Source organism: Gorilla gorilla, chromosome 19 (genome assembly GCF_029281585.2).
Source record: "Gorilla gorilla gorilla isolate KB3781 chromosome 19, NHGRI_mGorGor1-v2.1_pri, whole genome shotgun sequence".
In the NCBI taxonomy this organism is placed as follows: Eukaryota; Metazoa; Chordata; class Mammalia; order Primates; family Hominidae; genus Gorilla; species Gorilla gorilla.
Genome location: NC_073243.2, coordinates 70,228,515 through 70,248,813, shown reverse-complemented (window position 1 = coordinate 70,248,813; position 20,299 = coordinate 70,228,515). Strand labels below are relative to the sequence as shown.

Below are 20,299 nucleotides of genomic sequence, written 5' to 3'. Positions count from 1 at the left end.
AAATAGAAACTGGTAAAGATTTTATGACAAAAACACCAAAAACAACTTCAACAAAAGTAAAAATTGACAAATGGTACTTAAACTGAAGATCTTCGGCACAGCAAAAGAAACTTTCAACAAAGGAAGGAGATCACCTACAGAATGGTTGAAAATATTTGCAAACTATGCATCCAACAAAGGCCTAAAATCCAGAATCTATAATGTGCTCAAACAAACTAACAAGCAAAAAGCAAACAATTCCATTAAAAAGTTGGCAAAGGACATAGACACTTTCGAAAAGAAGACAGACACATGGCCAACAAGCATATGAAAAAAATGCTCAGCATCACTAATCATTAGAGAAATCCAAATCAAAATCACAATGAAATGCCTCTCACACCATTCAGGTTTATTATTAAAAAAATAAATAAAAAAACAGATGCTGGTGAGATTGTGGATAAAAAGGAACACTTATACACTGCTGGTGAGAATGTTAATTAGTTCAACCATTGTGGAAAGCAGTTTGGCAATTTCTCAAAGAACTTAAAACAAAACTACCATTTGACCTGGCAATCCCATCACTAGGTTTATGCCAAAAGGAATATAATTATTCTACCATAAAGACACATGATTGCATATGTTCATTACAGCACTACTCACAATAGCAAAGAAATGGAATTGATCTAAATGCCCATCAATGGTAGACTGGATAAAGAATGTGGTACATATACACGATGATATATTATACAGCCATTAAAAAGAATGAGATCATGTTCTTTGCAGCAATATGGATGGAACTAGAGGCCATTTTCCTAAGCAAACCAGTGCAGGAACGTAAAATCAAATAATGCATGTTCTAACTTATAAGTGGGAGCTAAACATTGAGTACACATGGACACAAAGAAGAGAACAACAGACACCAGGGTCTACTTGTGGGAGAAAAGTGGGAGGAGGGTGAGAATCAAGAAGCTTCCTATCAAGTACTATGCTTAGTACCTGAGTGATGTAGATTATTTCATCTATACAACAAACCCCGATGACGCACAATTTAGCTATGTAACAAACCTGCGCATGTGCCCCTGAACCTAAAGCAAAAGTTTAAAAAATTAGAAACTAAATAAGCAAATAAATAAATGCTGAATGTATGAATGACAAAGAGGCTCGGGGTGGTTAAAGAAGTTTCCCAAACCTATGTATTAATATTTTTAGTAAATATCAAGGGTCAAGATTTCAATCCATTCTGTCTTCTCTAAAACCTAGATGCTCTCATTGATACTGCAGTGATTGGTAGGCAAACTTTAAGAGGTTTAATAGGTTAACTGTCTCTTCATGTGGATGTCCTTTATAATTTAGTTAACTTACTTTGGCATGAAATCTCTTTCTTGAGCTGCAGGAAGCCCAGCTGCAGGATCTATTTTCCACATAGTGCTAGAGTCCTTGGAATACTTTGAGACACATATGTCCTCCTAAACTCCTAAAAAAGAAAAAGAAAATCTTCATTAGGAAAATACCTGTATCTTTTCCCTATTCTCCTAGGAGTCTGATAAAATTTTTATCCATTTATATTCCCTTGCAAAGCAAATGATCATATTTAGCTTCCTGATGAGATCTTTTCTAATTATGATTTTGTACCTTATTGCATATCACTAATATCTACCAATATTCTACACTGAGAGATTTAATTCACATCCTCACATTTGCTTCTGCATTAATCCACACTTGAGGCATGAATTCTAGAGTCAATTTCCTTCGGATGCATTGCAGCACTTTGGTCTAACTTTAACCCAGCATATGCTGGACCTCTGAATTGTGTCTAGTTTAATCCCTAAATGTTAGAATCTATGTTCAACCTTCAACCTTCCACCCAGTTCTCTTATTTTTCCATACATTTAATTTACCATACACCCATCATGTTCTACCCAGTATTTATGGGTATTAAATACATATAACTTAAAAAACAAACTTGTATAAATCTCTTCCTTATGTAAGTTTTTAGGGTAACAATAGGCCTAGATTAAAATAACTTTCACCATCCATGGACTACCTGCCTCTAGACATGAGAATATAAACCCATGATCAAGCTATTACCTACAGCCGGTCCTGACTGATGGGGCGAGGAGACAAAAAAGGAAAGCAACTGGAGCACATTACAGGTTGCTTGCAAGAATATATAAGGTCATCAGGACAGGGTTCTAAAGGGAAAGAAAACATGTAAAAGGGAGAAGATAGAGAATCATTAGAGAAAAAACAATCTTGACTGTGTTAATACTTGTCCCAAGGCCCGGTCCAACCCCTTCAAAAGCCTGATGACTATTGACCACAGTGGGGATTAAACATAAGCTGCAGAGCAAAAAGCAACTCTCTGAGCAACTCTCCCTGTAGGACAGGTTTCTTATTTCTCCACAGAAAAGTGTTCCTTGCTGCCATTTTTCTGTTTTATTAGGTAAAACTCATTTCATAACTCTCAAATTAATTTCAAACCAGTTATCATGTTTATGTTTCAAAAAGTCTTTTTCATTGCCAAGCAAATAGAGGATGATAAAAATGGCTGGATTCATTTCAGTCCAGGAGCAATGGATTCTCATTTATTTTCAGTACTAAATCAAAACATGACTGAGTTTGGTTTCTACTTTTAAAGAAATTATACTGATTTTAACTACACTGCATGTATAAAAGTGCCTGTGAAGAGATGGCCAATCCTTAATAAAAACCCAAGCCATGGAAGTTTGCTGACTTCTTACCATCTCTCGTAGGTCCTGGGGCAGAAAGTGTTTCTTCCATATCACTAGAAGGTACAATTCCCTAAACTCCATGAGCACCCATGGGATCACTTGTTTAGTCTGTTACTGTGGAAATCATATCCTAGGACAAGTCAAGAGCCAAATCATGGGAACAGGGTGAGGCAAGAGAGGCACTCACCTCAGGCTCAAAATTTAAGATGGGTAAAAAATATAGGTTATTAAGATAAATAATATTTATGTGATATTTTTGAAAAAGCAATGACCCAAAATCCATGATGAAGAAAATATCAAAGTTTTTAATACAAACAGAATCTGACCCTGCATGTGCATGACACCTTACTCATCTCACCCTAATCCCAGCTCTGATGTCAAGTTGGGCTGGAAGGTCTCCATTGGCTCAGATGTAATCCTTCCTGTATTTGGGGGACAGTTGCAAAATAAAAGCACAGAGAAAAAAGGCAACAATCATTGAGGTGTAACCTTGGGAAGGATACTGACTATTTATAGAGTATGCAAGGCCCCACATGGATCTCATTAATGGCTTTCCCAGAAAATCAGTGCCTTCCTCCTCCCATCATTCCATCTCCAGAAACATGTTGATGTTTACCTGGCCTCTGCATGTTCAAACATAGCCTAGGATATTTCCGTACCACCATGCCCTCAGACAGGACATCCTTGCTCCAGCTCCACTGGCAGTGATGTGCCCCTATAGCTTCTGAGCCTTGATGATGCCCAGAGGTCCCCTCTGAACCCAGGCTTTTCTCAGGTCCCACTTTATCTTGAGCCCAAGCCCTTCTAATTCTAACATAGCGTAGTTAAAAAAAAATTGATGTCAGTAGGCAACAGTGACCTGATATTTTTCTATTTTTTTAATATTTGGAAAAATATAACACCATGATTCTTTTTTCTGTTTTCATTAAGGTAACCCAATAACATGACTTCCAATTAACAGATGTCTCATTCCTCCCTTAGGTGTGGCCAGAACCACCCAGGCTGAATAGGTCTTTTTTGTGAAACCTTCGTTAGTGAAAATGGCACAGTAGGTAAAAATGGAACTTCATACCCAGGTCTTGTTTTAAATATGATTGCCATATGTACTTGTGAGTCATACGTTATGTTTCTAGGCAATCCTGCCGGCAACAATGCCAGATTAAGGAAGGTCTCCAACCTGAGGCATTAACTAGAGAAAATAATTTCTTCCTTCAGTTCTGTCCTCACAGAGTACTATATTTTGAAAATAAAAACAACCCATATGCCCATGTGGATCACACAGCAGTGTGCATTGCTACAAAAGCAAATGTTCCCAAAAACTTATAGACCATATTTGAAGGCGGTCTTCCTGATCTCCTGATGGTTGCTCTAAATAATATAATTGGACCATCACTAATGCCATTTGATTTAAGCAAAACTAATCCTTGAAATCCAAAAAGATTTCTGAAGTTCCCTTTTTAGAGACTAGACACTATAATTTTTCATAAATTTATGTTAAAATGGGCTTCAATTTGTTGTTTTCCTCTAGTAGCTTTTTATATGAGTTTCTTTTCTAAGGCCAAACATTCAACATTATGTCATATTTATAAGGATTCTGAACACTTGCTTCATACCAAAAATGGTTATGATGTTATGGTTTTCTTAACTTTTTATGGGACAGACACATTGTCTCTCCACTTCTCACATTTCAATCTTTTTCTTGCTTCTGAAAAATTGTACCAAATAGAGATAGGAATTGCATCTAATTTAGCTTATTCCTTTTTTCCTTATTATGTATCATTATTGTTCTCTACCGTGGAGGGAGACTAGCTCTGCATATATTGTGGTACCTCAAAGGGAGGTTGGCTCTGTATATATTGTGGAACCTCAGAGGGAGGCTGGCTCTGCATATACTGTGGAATCTCAAAGGGAGGGTGGCTCTGCATATACAGTGATACCTCAGAGGGAGAATGGCTCTGCATATACTATGGAACCTCAAAGGGAAGCTGGCTTTGTATATATTGTGGAACCTTAGAGTGGGGTGCAGGGCTCTGGATAAACTGTGAAACCTCAGAGAGAAAGTGGCTCTGTATATACTGTGGAATCTCAGAGGGAAGGTGGCTCTGTTCATACTGTGGAACCTCAGAGGGAGGCTGGCTCTGTGTATACTGTGGAAATTCAGAGGGACTTGGCTCTGTATATACTGCAATGGCCATTTGCTAGTACAGGAGGAGGGGAAAGCATGCCTTGAAGCTGACTAATAGATGGCTACTTTGCCTTTCCATCAAGCAACACTTGAGAAGCTGGTTGTTCTCAGTAATATTGTTCATCACATTATGCTACAGTCTTTAACTACTGAAGGAAATTGGTTGTCTAAGGTCACAAAGGAGACAAAGTAATCTTTTATTTTGCATGGGGTTTTAATATTATTTTTGCCCCAGGCATAGCAGCCACTCAGAAACCTGCCTCATTATCCATGTCTCCTGCCTTCTGCATCCCATTTTATTCATCTCTCCATCTTCCTCCATCTTAATTTCTTGTCTCAGTTAAAATAGACAGTAAGAGAAAAGGCTAGCACTCTCAGGATCTAAGTGAGAAGTGGTGGTGAGGATAAGAATGGCTGGGGTTGAAGCATTCCTGTTTTTTTTCCTCTGATTCAGGTGTGGGGGTCTGTTAGACAGGTTCTCTTGTTTTCTGTAACAGTTACAGCAAGAAGTCTGAATATAGAACCTGAACAAACCTGCTTCTGAAAGCAGACCGCAGATTATGATTATCTGGAACTCCAGGCTCAGCGAATATAGTCATTGCTGGTATACAGCCAGTCATTCAAGGGTTAGCTTAGGTAAATGCCTGCATTTGGCTGCAGTTAGCCTGGCCCAGACTGATAGATTCAGTTAGCATGAGACTATCCTCACAGGCAGGTGTCTGCTTTCACTGTGACCCAACTCAGAGATCAAATACAATCACAGCTCTCCTGGAGTCAGCTTTTCATTCTGTTCTGTCACTAGGCTCTAGGATCCTTAGCAATATCAAAGGGTATTCCCACAGGGCATGATAAAGAAGGCCAGGCTGGCCCTCTAATTGAGCTAGCAGGACCACAGGAGTGTGGAAGTTATGATTCCTTTGAAATGTGTGCTAACCTGTGTGGTGCAGCAGGGGTCCCAGCAGCACTCCATCACTGGCCTCACTTTTGCCAGTTTCGTTCTAGAATTTGTGTTCCAAAAGAAAGACTTGAATAAACTCACTCATTTCATCAGAGATAACATACTTATTTTTCATGTGGGATAATATGCATTTATAGGCATTTTCTTAGTTTCTCTACCTTTTAATGAAAGCAGCTTAATCTATTCATTACACATGATTGTGCTCTCCATTAGATACAGCCTGGTGCTAATCAGGTCAACAACTTCATTGCCAGAAGGACCCACTGGTTTTATCTCTTTCCAAGGCTTCATTACTCACAAGTTCCAAAGAACTTGGAAATGTCTGTGTAAGGAACATGGCTGTGCTTTGGTCAAGGAATAGGCCAAGGTAAACAACCAGAGTGACTCAGTGAGTTTAGAGCGCAAGCATATAACTCCACTTGTTATCATAGCCACGTAGACATAACATAGAGAAGCTCACTGCCATAGCCATAACATAATGAAGGCTCATCACTTGGCTCTATGCCACTATTGTCTGTAAAAGGTATAATTGTCCTGTTGACACTGTGCAGGAGTGCTGATGCCCAGAGAAAGAGAGAGAGCCAAAGCTGTCCATCTTTGCAGATGGACAGAGGGGAGCCAGGATACAGCTCGGCTCACTTGTGCCCAGAGAGAGAAAGAGTTAAGCTGCTAACCCTGAAGTCAGGGGAGAGCTGGCCGCACAGCTGTATGTGGGACCCGCTGGCTCAAGAAGCCGAGACAGGGCAGACAGTGTGAGAAAGCTGTTGATGAGAGCTGCTGCTGAATAAAATCATCCTTCACCTGCTTGTGGCCCTCCAAGTGTTCTTTGTGCTCATCCACCCACTCCCTCAAACCTCAGCATGTGCTGGAACCCAACCCTGGGCATGACATTTGGCGAGTTGTGAACCTGACTGTCTGCCATTGTCACATGAAGTACAAGAAGATGGATTTGAACTGGCCTTTCATGGTATCCATATAACCTACACATACAAGAGACAACATTGATTTCTTGTTGTCGCTGCTGTTGTTATACCACAGCATCACATGATGCTCTGGGATGGCCAAGAGAGGCAGCAGCCACAAGTAGAATGCATGGACCCAGAAGGCCTCAGTCCTTCCAGTTCCTAGGTGTGTGACTTTGGGTAAGTCACTCTCCTTCAGCTTCTTCATCTGTAAAATAAGGATGAAAAAAATTAATCCTTGTACCACTGTCTGCACAAGATTGTTTTGAAATTCACAATAGATCATGCACACAAAAGTGCTTTAAAATCTATAACATCTTTTAAAAATTACTGTTGTTATTGCCATTCACCATTTTAAACCATAATCTCCCATTATTCATGGGTAGAAATCATCAGGGCACAGCTGGAGATAGTACACGATTCTTCAAGTTTAAAACCAGGACCATACAGTTATTGACTTGGAGTAGAAAGAAGATGGTCTTTCCTGTTACATAGAACCATACTAGGACTGGATTCCAAGAGCCGACTCACTCCCAAAGCAGGAGAACCAGGTATGGAAAAAGAAATGGGTCCTCATCAATGAAGTCTGAGTTAGGAAAATAACTCATGTATGGGGAATCCATTATTACCAGTAGAGAACTGGACCTAATTTAACAAGCACCTACTGAATTCGTGGCACAGAGGTATAAAAGAACTACGGCCCAGAACAGATAGGAGTGGAGTGGAACATTTCTGAGTGGTAAGATCTTTCTTCCATCAGCAAATATTTGTCATAGAAGTCCTAAGGATTTCTTAAAGTGACCCAGGCTGTCATCACTAACTCTCATTTTTCCCATTACAAGAGATACTTATTGCCCTGAAATAGATAATTTATTAAAAATATCTGATTACTGAAACTTTGGGTTTCTGAGTAACCTTAGCTAAGTTCCCCAAACTGGTGATAGATGAGACATTGCCCAAGTCCCACCAGCACTTCATAGTCTCCACCATAGGCTGTGAGATAGAGAGCAAACTCAAAGCAATGTGTTTAGACAACATGGGTCATTCCCATGAGTCAAATTTGGGAAGCAGAGGTAAGTAAGGACCCCTGAGGATTTCTGACTTTGGCTTAGAATAGTTTTATTTTGTGGGCCTTTGGTCCATGGTGCTAATTAAATGTGTCTGGAAGGGATATTCAATTTGTTGTGTTTCATTAAGTATCTACTTACAACCTCACAAATAATAATTTTCAAATCTTTTACTAAGATATTTGAAAAACAAAGCCATTAATCTACTTCTGTCTGGGTAATTTCAAAGCATTTACCTCCATAGTACCCAAGAATTCAGACAAAGACAAATCTAATAACAAAGGAGAAGAAAATATCCTTGGTGTCTCCTAAAAAAAAAAAGGAAACAAGAAAAATCTGAATAAATACAAACATGATTTAAGTACCTTTCTGTCTGCTGGATATAATACTGATATACAAAGAGCCAAGCTTTTTAGGATGCTAAGACTTTCTTCCCCTACTTTTGGTTGTTTAAATGAGATTCCTCTACTCCACCGAAAACATTTGCTGACTGACTTACTTCAGTCTGTTGTTGATCAGAATGAAGTTTACACAGGTTGGAGAATTTATCTTCCCTACAGCTTCCCAATGGAATATTTGTAACTAGTCAGGTGCAAAATATGTTGTTGATAGGACAGAGCCCCTTTGTGTGTGTGTGTGTGTCTCTTCCTCCCCAACCCCAATTCCAACCATGTTAGGAAGAGAGACAATACACTATTATTAAATGTCATTTGAGAAAATATGATCTCATGAATATTTCAGTTTGTCTATGAAATCAAAATTGCATTATCTGTACTCTTCAGTGCTCACCACATAAGACACCTCATTTATTTGACATTATCACAAAATAAGATGTTTCAAATAAATACATTTTCCAGGTAACCATAACTTATCTATTAGAGCCTTACAATGTGTTTTATTTGAACTACTTTACTTGAAAATGTTTCTAAAGTGCTTTGAATTATTTGCTGTGGCTCGAGCAGGGGTTACTTGTTATAAATTTCCCACTTTACTTTTTGCTTGATGATCCGCGGTCAACACTATGAACATCCTATTGCTCTGCCGTGCTGTAATATAGATGTTCTGCTTCCCAGCATGAGTGGAGAGGGCCACTTGCCCACATACAAAATGGCCCCAGGCACTAAGGTGTTTATTTGTAGTTCTTGTGTTTACCTTTCAACATTTCTGTTCGTTCTTTATCACAATATGACCACCCGTTGTGACCTCTTAATGATCCCAATATGTTTGTCCTTCCCAATATATTGTTTCTAACATACTATGAGCTGGGACACCATACTCCTACACTTGTTAAAATTTTGTATGGAGTAAGAATATACTGTCAAGATCAGAGAGATTATATACATAAAGCACATCAACTTAATATATGGGTATTGAGAAATCTAGATGGTTCCTGTCAGCTTTTTAAAATATTACCTTCTCTTTCTCAGCTGAATTTTAGATAGAATAAGTGACCAGTAGAAAAGGGAAGTGTTCTAGAATTTAGACATGTGAGATGGCTTTGAGTTATATTTATTCATGGCATATTTTTTAGAGAAACGGTTCACCATCCAGATTGTGAGAGTAATCCAGATCTTGGAAGGGATTTTTGTATTAGAAAAGTTATCTGAGCATTATGAACTTGTGAATATACAGGGTCTTGGTCTTGATCATTTGGCCATTGATGTATTAGTTTGGCCACTATTAGATCCTGCAACCACAGGGCCTGGTTAAAGATGTCTTGTTAACGCCATGGGTCTTGCAGTCGCCACAATGTCCAAAGGAAAAAGTGGCTGTGACTATGTCAAGCTCTCCAATTCATGATCTAAATGGGATGGCCACATGCTCTGCAAAGGCAGGAGGAGGAGAGAGGCAGGAGGAGGAGAGGGACTGGAGACCTGGGAGTCTAAGTTAGGAATGTCACTGCCAGGGTAATCTCAGAAAGATGGAAACTGTCCTGAAAGAGGTCAGAAGTATCTAACTTCAAAGCTATTAGAATGAGGATTTCTGAACTCTTTGTTAAGTAAGTGTTTTAAAAACAGATCTTGCCTTTTCTCCCACACATATGATACCATAGGAAGTTGAAAATTGGGGTACCTGAGTGTAGTCAAAGGATTCTCACAGACAACCTAACACAAAAGGAAGAAACATCCCTGGCTTAGCACTTCCACCTCCCTTTCCTAAAGAGTTAAGGAGCTCAATACCCCAAAAAAGAAATATAGTTAAGTTTGTTTTATCTCCGATACTTGGAAAGGGCTCTAGTCAAAAGTTTTGCAGTTTAGTCAATTTTCTTCACATTTTTAAGTGAAACCTTTAGAAAATAACAACAGAAATTGTTCTCAGCCTGTTATGAACTGAGTTTCAAAAGTTTGAAGGAATGGCTGAACCACACCGCTGGTCTCTTACAGAAATTATCTGGCCATCGATTCCACTCAATCTATTCTGTCATCTGACCCTGAGCTTTCATCCTCTCATATTTCTATAAATCAGAAGCAAGTTGAAGTTCCAAAGAGGACTGTAGTAGATCTGAGCCAATCAGCTTACATTTAAAACATGGCCTGGGAGACCACAAAATATTCCTTTGATTATATATATGGTTCTTAACTCTGACGTAAAAAAAGACTCAGTCTTTAAAATAAGTCACTGCTACAGCAAGGAAGGACTCTCCTGTGGGCAGAGTCCATTTAGTCAATCAACAAACAAATATTGGGCACCTAATGCCTACAAAGACTGTGCCAGAATTTGGGACCACAATGGGACATTAAAAAGCCCAATTTGGGTACTTATAGATCTTGAAGTCCAGTGAAGTAGACAAGCATTAATAAAAACTTATGCAAATTAATTATTTAAATATCATTATGGAAACTGCCATAAAGGAAAAGTTCAAGGAATTCTGTAACTGGGTATCACAACCAAACCTGGGAGTCAGCAAAGGCTTTCTTGAGGATGAAACATTTAAACTGTCTTGAGGCTGAAGAGGCATTAACTAGATGAAGAAGGGGAGACAAGTATGTCAGAGAGAAGTATAAATACAGAGCCCTAAGAGTTCTGTTAGCTCAGATCAATCATATGAATTATGAGTAGGCATGTTCAAATCCGCATGATCCTTGAGTACTCTTGCTTGTGAGTCTGCAGCCTGTTCCCCCACCCCAATCCCACCAAGCCCTGGCAGTCTTCTTCTACCACCAAAGCTACTCAGATCCCTCCTGCCCCTAAAACATTTATCATATTCTTCACTTAGTGCTAGGCACTTACTGTCTTGAACTACTTTTAAAAATTGTATCTTACTTATATTAGTCAGCTCAGGCTGCCATAAGAAAATACCATAGACTAGATGACTTAAACAGCAGAAACTTATTTCTCACAGTTCTGAAGTCTGGGAAGTCCAAGAGCAAGGTGTTGGCAAGGAAGGTTTCATTCTGAGGCCTCTTCTTTTAGCTTGTATGCAGCCACCATCTTGCTGTATGCTCACATGACATTTTTTTATGCAGGTTGAGTCCTGGGGGAGGTGGGCAGAGCAAGCTGTCTGGTGTCTCTTCCCATAAGGGCACCAATCCCATCATGAGGGCCCCATCCTCATGACCTCATCCAACCTTAATTAGTTCCCAACATTCTCATCCCCAAGTACCATCACATTGGGAATTAGAAGTTTGACATAAATTTTAGGGGCATACAAATATTCAGTCCATAACATTTTTCTATGCATATATATCTTGCCTCCACACTATACTGTCAGCAAGAGAGTTTAGTGGAATCATTTTACATGTCCCTCAATCCTCAAAGCCTCTTATACATATCAAATCCCCATATCAAATTGCATATGTGACAGTTAACTAGTTGCCAATGAATTATCTATGGCCCTGTCAAATAATGAAACATACAGCCATTAAACACACTGAGTCTTATTTAAGTGACCCCTGTGAAGGTCACTCTACATGTCAAATGATTCAGTACTTGACTAGTGATATTAACATTTGTCCTTTGATTTCCTGAGTGTGTGTGTGTGTGTGTGTGTGTGTGTGTGTGTGTGTGTGTGTGTTGGGGGTAAATTTTTTTCTACCTGATTTTTTAGCAGCTTTTTACTGACATATTCTTTCCTTGCTGAAATACTTATTTCCATACCTAGTTACATTTAGGATGATCAAGAAAAAGAACTGCTATGTGAATGCATGCTGAAGACATACAGTTAGATAAAAATAAAACACAGAGAACTGGAATGATTCCAAGTTTGCAATGTATGTGTATGTGAGAGTCAGTAGATCAGAATGATCAAGAATAAGAGCCAAATACAAATCCAATTTCCTATATTTGAATATAAAGTTCACCATTCACTAGATATGTGACTCTGGACAAATTATCTAACCTCTTTAATCTGTATGATTGGCATAATAATGATACCTACCCTCATAAGAGTGTTATGAGATTTATTGAGTTAATATTTATAAAACGCATAGAATAGTGTCTGACACATTTAAACTTCATATATTTTCATAAATGAAATAAATTGAATTAAGATGACTATAATAAAATGAAGTTAAAATGTGCCATATTAAATATAAAATATATAAATAAATATAAAATAGATGTGAAAATATGTTAATAGAGGTGATCTATGATGATAAAGTTATTTGATTATTACTTTCTTTTTGGAGAGAGGGATCTGTATTTCCAAATTTTCTACAATAACACATCAAACTTTTAAAACAAAAATAAAAATATAAACATTATATAAATATGTGGAAATATATGTATGTGTGTATATATACAAAAAACATATATAGTAAATTGTTTACTACTTAAAAGTCAGTGTTCTGACAAACTGGAATAATAATTATCTTACAAGGAGATTGTAAGAATTAAATAGGTAATCCATGCAAAGAGCTCTATCTATGCAGAAACATAGAAACCCAGCTTTCTCTACCTTGACTAATATAGATTACAGCAAGGCGCTCTTTTGACATCTGGCTTCAGGTTAGGTTCAGCCGCAGCAGAGCCCTAGCATGAGGTCACAAGGGGAGGAGAATGATATTGTGGCCTCTCCTGGACACCTTTATTTGAGGTCACCCTGCAGCATGGCCACATCCTTCTAACTAAGATCAAACTCTATCAAGATAGCCTCTGCTCAGACCTGACTCTGGCAGGTTTTGATAATAGCTCCTTCTCTCCTACTTCACTCTAAGATGATAATGGCCCCACTCTTATTAACTAGAGGTATTACTCAATTGCTTCTATGTTCCCTACACGTCGCCCACATCTATATGAGTATCCTTTTATTAGAGCTTCTCATGAACTGTTCTAATGGAACTTGCTGTCTGTTTCCTGCTGGGGACTGCATGACACAGGGCTGACATCATCTGACACTAGGTGACTGCTCAGTAATTACAAGGTGAGTATTACCATATGGGTGAGAAAACAAGTGCAAAGGCTGAATCCCCAGGGCTAAAGTCTCATGATCTGCTGGTAGTGCAAGTTATTTGTCCTTCACAGAGCCTGATGCTTTATTTCAGAGAAAAGAGTTATGTGTATACATATACAACACATAGAGTGCTTACTATGTGCTAGGCAGTGGTCTATCCTGATTTTGTCCTTCCCTCATGTTGAGTACCCTCTTGGGAACTAGAGGTCTGAGAGAGCCTTTCTGTTGTTCTGGCATAAGTTTGCCCTTATAAGGCAGCTTTCAGGCTAGTGACAGAAGCTCTGACTGACTGAAATCTGAGTGTAGTCTATCAATACACTACTTCAGTTCTGGTCACCAAATTGTGTGAGGATTTCTCCCTACCAGCAACAAATTTTCCAGCAGACACCAACTAGTGTCATATAATTAAATTCAATTTTGACATTCTACACGTGGAGTTCATGTCAGATCCCACAGGGTAAGGGTTCAGTCCAATAAGACCGACCCCCTACATTAGACACCAATCACAAGTAATAGATTTTCACCTATATTTCTTACTGGCTATAAATCAGGGTTCCCCCCTACTCCCTCCTTGGGTTTGTTTAATATGCTAGATTGGCTCACAAAACTCAGGGATACATTTAAGATTTGCCAGTTTATATATAAAGGATATTACAAAGGAAGGATACTGACAAACAGCCAAATGAAGAGATGGATAGGGCAAGGTATTGGTGCAGAGGGTTGCAGGGGAAGATCTTCCCTTCCCTCACCTCCAAGCACCTCCAGCAACCCTGAAACTCTTCAAGTCCTGGAGAGGTTTTTGTGGAGGCTTCACTACGTAGGCATGATCGATTACATTGTTGGTCATTGGTGATCAACTCAACATTCAACCCCTTTCCTCTCCCCAGAGGCTGAAGAATAGAACTAAAAGATTTAACCATCTAATCACATAGTTTGTTTTCCTGGCAACCAGCCTTCATCCCAAGGTTATCCAGATGCCCATCAAGAGTCACCAAATAAAACAGAAGATACTTTTATCAACTGAAAGTTTTCAAGAGATGTAGAAACTTTGTGTCAGAGGTTCCTATAACTCAGAAAATTATAAAAGTGTTAGGAGCTTTATGTCAAAAACTGGGCTGGTGGGGGTGTCAAAGACCAAATATAACAAAAGATTCTCGTAGGGCCCCTATTTATAAGAGTTTCAAGATATTTATATCAAGAGTTGGGGGAAGAACCCAAATAAATATAATTTCTTATTATATCACATTATCACACCAGCTTATGAAGTATATAGTTTATAGATGAGGAAACTGAGATTCTACAACATTAATTAATCAGGTTAATTAGGAATAAGTAGTGTCTGGCTCCAAAATTTGTCCTCCTAACATATATGCAAGCATCTCCCAGGGCACAGGTCACACAAAGTCATCAAGGGCTTCTGGCTTTAGGGCACTTGTACAAACTTCTAATGATACTAGGGGCAACTGAAGCCCCTTAGCAGCAACTGGCAGGGGTACCCCTGGTCAGGAAAGAGAAGGCCATTGGAAGAGCATTTCCATGTGATTTTTTGTGGCATAAACATATCTGGTTATTGTAAGCCATTTTTTCTTTCATCATGCAGAGTGATTGAAGCTACCATTTTCTGATCCAGAAGGGTGATAGTTCTCCATTGTTCCCTAAGCCTGGTTGTTTTCACTTTTTAGCCTAGAGAATAGATTTTACACCTCTAGATTATTAGCCCTCCAGGGCAGGGCTGGAGCTCTTTGTTTGATCTAATTCCGTCTATGGTTGATCTGCTCGTGCATTCATGATGTTGTGGATAAATAAACCATGCTCATTATTAATATGATTTATTAACAATGTGCAGGGCAGGCTTCTTCCCCATATGTCTTAGCCAAGACTCCCTTCTGAAATGCACTAGAATTTCATAAATTGAGCCATTCCCAAATAAAGAGGTAGGTGCTATAACCATTGGAGAGGCAGTTGGTCTAGTGATTAGGAACACAAACTCCAAAGCCTAATTGCCTGAGTTCATATCCAATGCTGTCACTTTACCACCTTGTGCCTCAGTTTCCTCAGCTGCAACATGAGGATAATTGCATTATTTCTTCACGGACTGATTGTAACAATTAAAAGAGTGAATACATACAACGTGTTTAAAAGGGTGCATGACACATATGTACACTACTAGGAATATTAACTGTATTTGACCAGGAACCAGGAGTATTTCTGAAATCTTGATAAGGCAGGGAGTGTCAGAAAGCAGAGACTCAGGGAGTAGATTAACTGACTGTCTTGTAGACTTTGAAGTAAAAAGAACCTAAAAGGAATAAAATATCATGGCTTCTCAGATGATCCAATCATCAAATATTTTGGAGCACCAAATATATGCCAGGCACTATTTGTTAGGCATTAGAGATACAGCAGTGGAGTAAATCAGGCAACAGAGGGATGATATATTCTAGTGGAGGAAGATTGGCAACAATACTTTGGATTGGATTGGATTGAAGGATCAATACTTTGTATCCTTCAATCCAATCAGGCTGGCACTCGGTATTAACCATCACAAGTCCACCCCTTGTCAATTTGAACCCCTACACATCTCCTGAGATCATACATAATCTTCAAGTAAAGACAATAATAAGGTCATAATTATGCCTAACATAATACAACTATCCTTCATACTAGCAGAAACACACCAATCCTCAACCCAAATACTATTACATAAAGTTAACGATACTTAAATGCTGATGTGAAATCAATAAATCTTATGTCACATGATAAAGGAGAAAGGAAGTAAAATGAAGATATTTTCTTAGTACAAATGTATACATGCACAAACATGTTTTTAACAAAAGAGGGAGAAAGTACTCGCAACAATTACAGTCCTCATTTCTGCAGCTGGTCATGTGGTCATAGCTGATATTGATGACTACCTTCTTCTACTACCCATTCTATATTCCCCTTGCCTTCAATAGCACCTCAGCAGGTTGTAGGTATTTTTCCTGGTAGAGTGACCCAAACCTTCATTCCTAAAGCGTCTGGGTCATTTGTAGTCCTGCCTGGATTGGGCTGTTGTAGTTTCCCATTGACCTTACTCACAGGGCATGGTAATATTAAGAGATGCCCTAATGGATCTCCTGTATTCCATGCATACTCTTCCTTACCTCCTTTATGCAGTAGAAGACTGATTTGATATTGATAGTCCAGGTCAATCACACCAGCCAACATTGTAACTCCCTTCTTAGCCTGTTGACTTACAGGTAGGAGGACCCAAAAGTGTCCAAGTGGCAATCTTCCAGTTTAATTGAATCATTCTCATGTCTCCTGCTCCTGGTGGCATCGTTCTTCCCTCTGGAACTAAGACCTCTAGGCCAGCAGAATATAATGTTGTGGGAACAGGAAGCAAAAATTTTGCTAGTGGATCACTAGGGTTGATGGTGAGTGGTGCCACTTCCACTTCCACCCGTTGATTTCTGGACCCGTGAATCCTGGCTATGGGAGAAACAGTACCGTATATTGGATGCCAATTCAGAGCATGCACGACCTTCTGGAGAACTTTGCCCCAGCCCTGCAAAGTATTGTCACCTAGTTGGTGTTGTAATTGTGATTTCAAAAGGCCATTCCACCATTCTATCAGTCCAGCTGCTTCAGGATGATGGGAGACTTGGTAAGACTGGTGAATTCCATGAGTATGAGCCCACTGCCACACTTCTTTAGCTGTAAAGTGAGTACCTTGGTCAGAGGCAATGCTGTGTGGAATACCATGACAGTGGATAAGGCATTCCGTGAGTTCACAGATGGTAGTCTTGGCAGAAGCATTGTATGCAGGATAGGGAAACCTATATCCAGAATAAGTGTCCATTCCACTGAGGACAAACCTCTGCCCTTTCCATGATGGAAGAGCCCCAATATAATCAACCTGCCACCAGGAAGCTGGCTGATCAACCCAAGGAATGGTGCCGTATCGAGGGCCCAGTGTTGGTCTCCGCTGCTGGCAAATTGGGCACTCAGCAGTAGCTATAGCCAGGTCAGCCTTGGTAAGTGGAAGTCCATGTTGCTGAGCCCATGCATAACCTCCATCCCTGCCACTGTGGCCACTTCGTTCATGGGCCCATTGGGCGATGACAGGGGTGGCTGGGGAAAGAGGCTGAATGGTGTCCACAGAACGGGTCATCCTATCCACTTAATTATTAAAACTTTCTTCTGCTGAGGTCACCTGTTGGTGAGCACTCACATGGATACAAATATCTTAACAGTTTTTGACCACTCACAAAGGTCCATCCACATACTTCTTCCCCAAATTTCTTTGTCACCAATTTTCCAGTCATGCTTCTTCTAAGTCCCTGACCATCCAGCCAAACCATTGGCTACAGCCCATGAATTAGTATATAATCGCACATCTGGTCATTTCTCCTTCCATGCACAGTGCGCAACCAGGTGCACTGCTCAAACTTCTGCCCACTGGGAAGATTTCCCTTCACCGCTGTGCTTCAGGAACGTCCTAGAAAGGGGCTGTAGTGCTGCAGCTGTCCACTTTCAGGTGGTGCCTGCATATTATGCAGAACCATCTGTGGACTAAGCCCTAGTCTTATTTTCCTCTGTCAACTGATCACAGGGAACTCCCCATGAAGTTATTGGTGTAGGCTGGGGGAGAGAAGGCAGGGTGGCTGGAGTGGAGACCATGGGCATTTGAGCTACTTCTTCATGTATCTTACTTGTACCTTCAGGACCTGCTCGAGCCCTGTCATGTATATATCACTTCCATTTGATGATAGAATGCTTCTTTGTATGACCCACTTTATGGCTAGATGGGTCAGAAAATACCCAGTTCATGGTAGGCAGTTCAGTTCACATGGTGACTTGATGACCCAAAGTCAAATGTTCAGTTTCCACCAAAGCCTAGTAACAGGCCAAGAGCTGTCTCTCAAAAGGAGAGTAGTTATCTGCAGAAGATGGCAGGGCCTTGCTTCAAAATCCTAGAGGCCTCCACTGTGATTGACCTGTGGGTGCCTGCCAAAGGCTCTGAACAGCCTCCCTATCTGCCACTGACACATCACGCACCATTGGATCTGCTGGGTTATATGGCCCAAGTGACAGAGCAACTTGCACAGCAGCCTGGACCTGTTGCAGAGCCTTCTCCTGTTCTGAACCCCACTCAAAACTGGCAGCCTTTCAGGTCTCTCAAAAAATGGGCCAGAGTAACACACACAAATGAGGAATGTGTTGCCTCGACCACCCAAATAGGCCCACTAGGCATTGTGCCTCTTTCTTGGCTGTAGGAGGGGCCAAATGCAGCAACTTATCCTTCACCTTAGAAGGAATATCTCAACAGGCCCCACCCCACTGGACTCCTAGAAATTTTACTGAGGTGTAAGGTCCCTGAGTTTTAGTTGAATTTATTTCCCATCTTCTGGCATGCAAATGTCTCACAAATAAGTCCAGTGTGTTTGCTACTTGTTGCTCACTGGATCCAATCAGCATAATACCGTCAATGTAATGGACCAGTGTGATATCTCGCGGAAGTGAAAAGCGATCAACGTCTCTCCGAATAAGATTATGACACAAACCTGGAGAGTTGATATATCCCTGAGGTAGGACAGTAAAAGTATATTGCTGGCCTTGCCAGCTGAAGGCAAATTGCTTCTGGTGGCCGTTATGGACAGAAATAGAGAAAAAGGCATTTTCCAAGTCAATGGCTACATAACCAGGTACCAGATGTGTTAATTTGCTCAAGCAATGAAACCTCATCTGATACAGCAGCTGCAACTGGAGTCACCACTTGGTTAAGCATATGATAAACCACTTTCATTCTCCATGACCTGTCTTTCTTCTGCACAGGCCAAATGGGAGAGTTGAATGGGCATGTGGTGGGAATCACCACCCCTGAGTCTTTCAAGTTCTTGATGGTGGCACTAATCTCTGCAATCCCTCCAGGGATATGATACTGTTTTTGAATTACTATTTTTCTAGGTAAAGGCAGCTTTAATGGCTTCCATTTGGCCTTTCCCACCATAACAGCCCTAACTCTACCAGTCAGGGAGCCATTATGGGGATTCTGCCACCTGCTAAATATGTCTGTGCTAATTATGCATTCTGGCACTGGGGAAATGAGCATAGGATGAGTCCAGGGACCCAGTGGACCCACTATAAGTTGAACCTGAGCTAAAACTCCATTAATTACCTGACCTCCATCAGCCCCTACTTTAACTGGAGGACCTCAATGATGTTTTGGGACCCCTGGAATCAATGTCAGTTCAGAGCCAGGGTCCAGTAGTCCCCAAAATGTCTCATCATTTCCCTTTCCCTAGTGCACAGTTACCCTGGTGAAGGTGGGAGGTATCCTTGGGGAAGGATGGGAGAAAGATTCACTGCATAAATTGTCAGTAATGTAGTGGGGTCCTTCCTCAAGGGGACCCATCCTCCCCTTCATTCAAGTGGTTGTGGGTCTGTAAACTGGCTCAAGTCTGGAAATTGATTGAGGGGCCATGATTCTCTGTTTTTATAATTCACATTAGTCTTTTGTCCATTCGACCTAGAAGTTTTCTCCTTATATAAATTAAGTAGGAATGCAGTAGGCTTCTTATCAATTTCACTTCTAGGAACACTTTGATTAATTAGACAGTGCCAGAGCTCTACACGAGTCAGACTATTCTGATTGCCACTTTGCCTCTGCTGTCCATTCTGGTAGCTATGCCCACCTTGCCATTGACAGTTGAGTGCCTCCACTTGGCCCCTGCCACCTTGGGATTCAATTATTCCCATTGTATTTAAATTTTGTGGTTGAGTGACTGTGGTTCCCATTGTTAGATCTGACATATAGAGAAGAGCAATTACAGGGATCTTCAAAGATGCAGGTGCTGCCCTCACAAATCTATTTTGCAAGGTATTGGTCGAGAGTATATCTTCTGGACCCTGCCAGCTGAGATTAGTAGGTCTGAAGTGACTAATCCACTCCACTATCTCAACCTCCCTAAGCCTTTGGATCTCTTCCTCTACATTAAACCAAGGGAGATTAGGTATTTCCAGCTTGCTCACAGTGGAC

The 20,299-nt window shown here is 40.3% G+C and overlaps 1 pseudogene; it reads right to left on the bottom strand.

Annotated features, from left to right (window-relative positions):
- Positions 1–16,134: 16,134 nt before the first annotated feature.
- On the bottom strand, positions 16,135–19,677 carry LOC134757572 (uncharacterized; annotated as a pseudogene).
- Between the last annotated feature and the right edge of the window lie 622 nt (positions 19,678–20,299).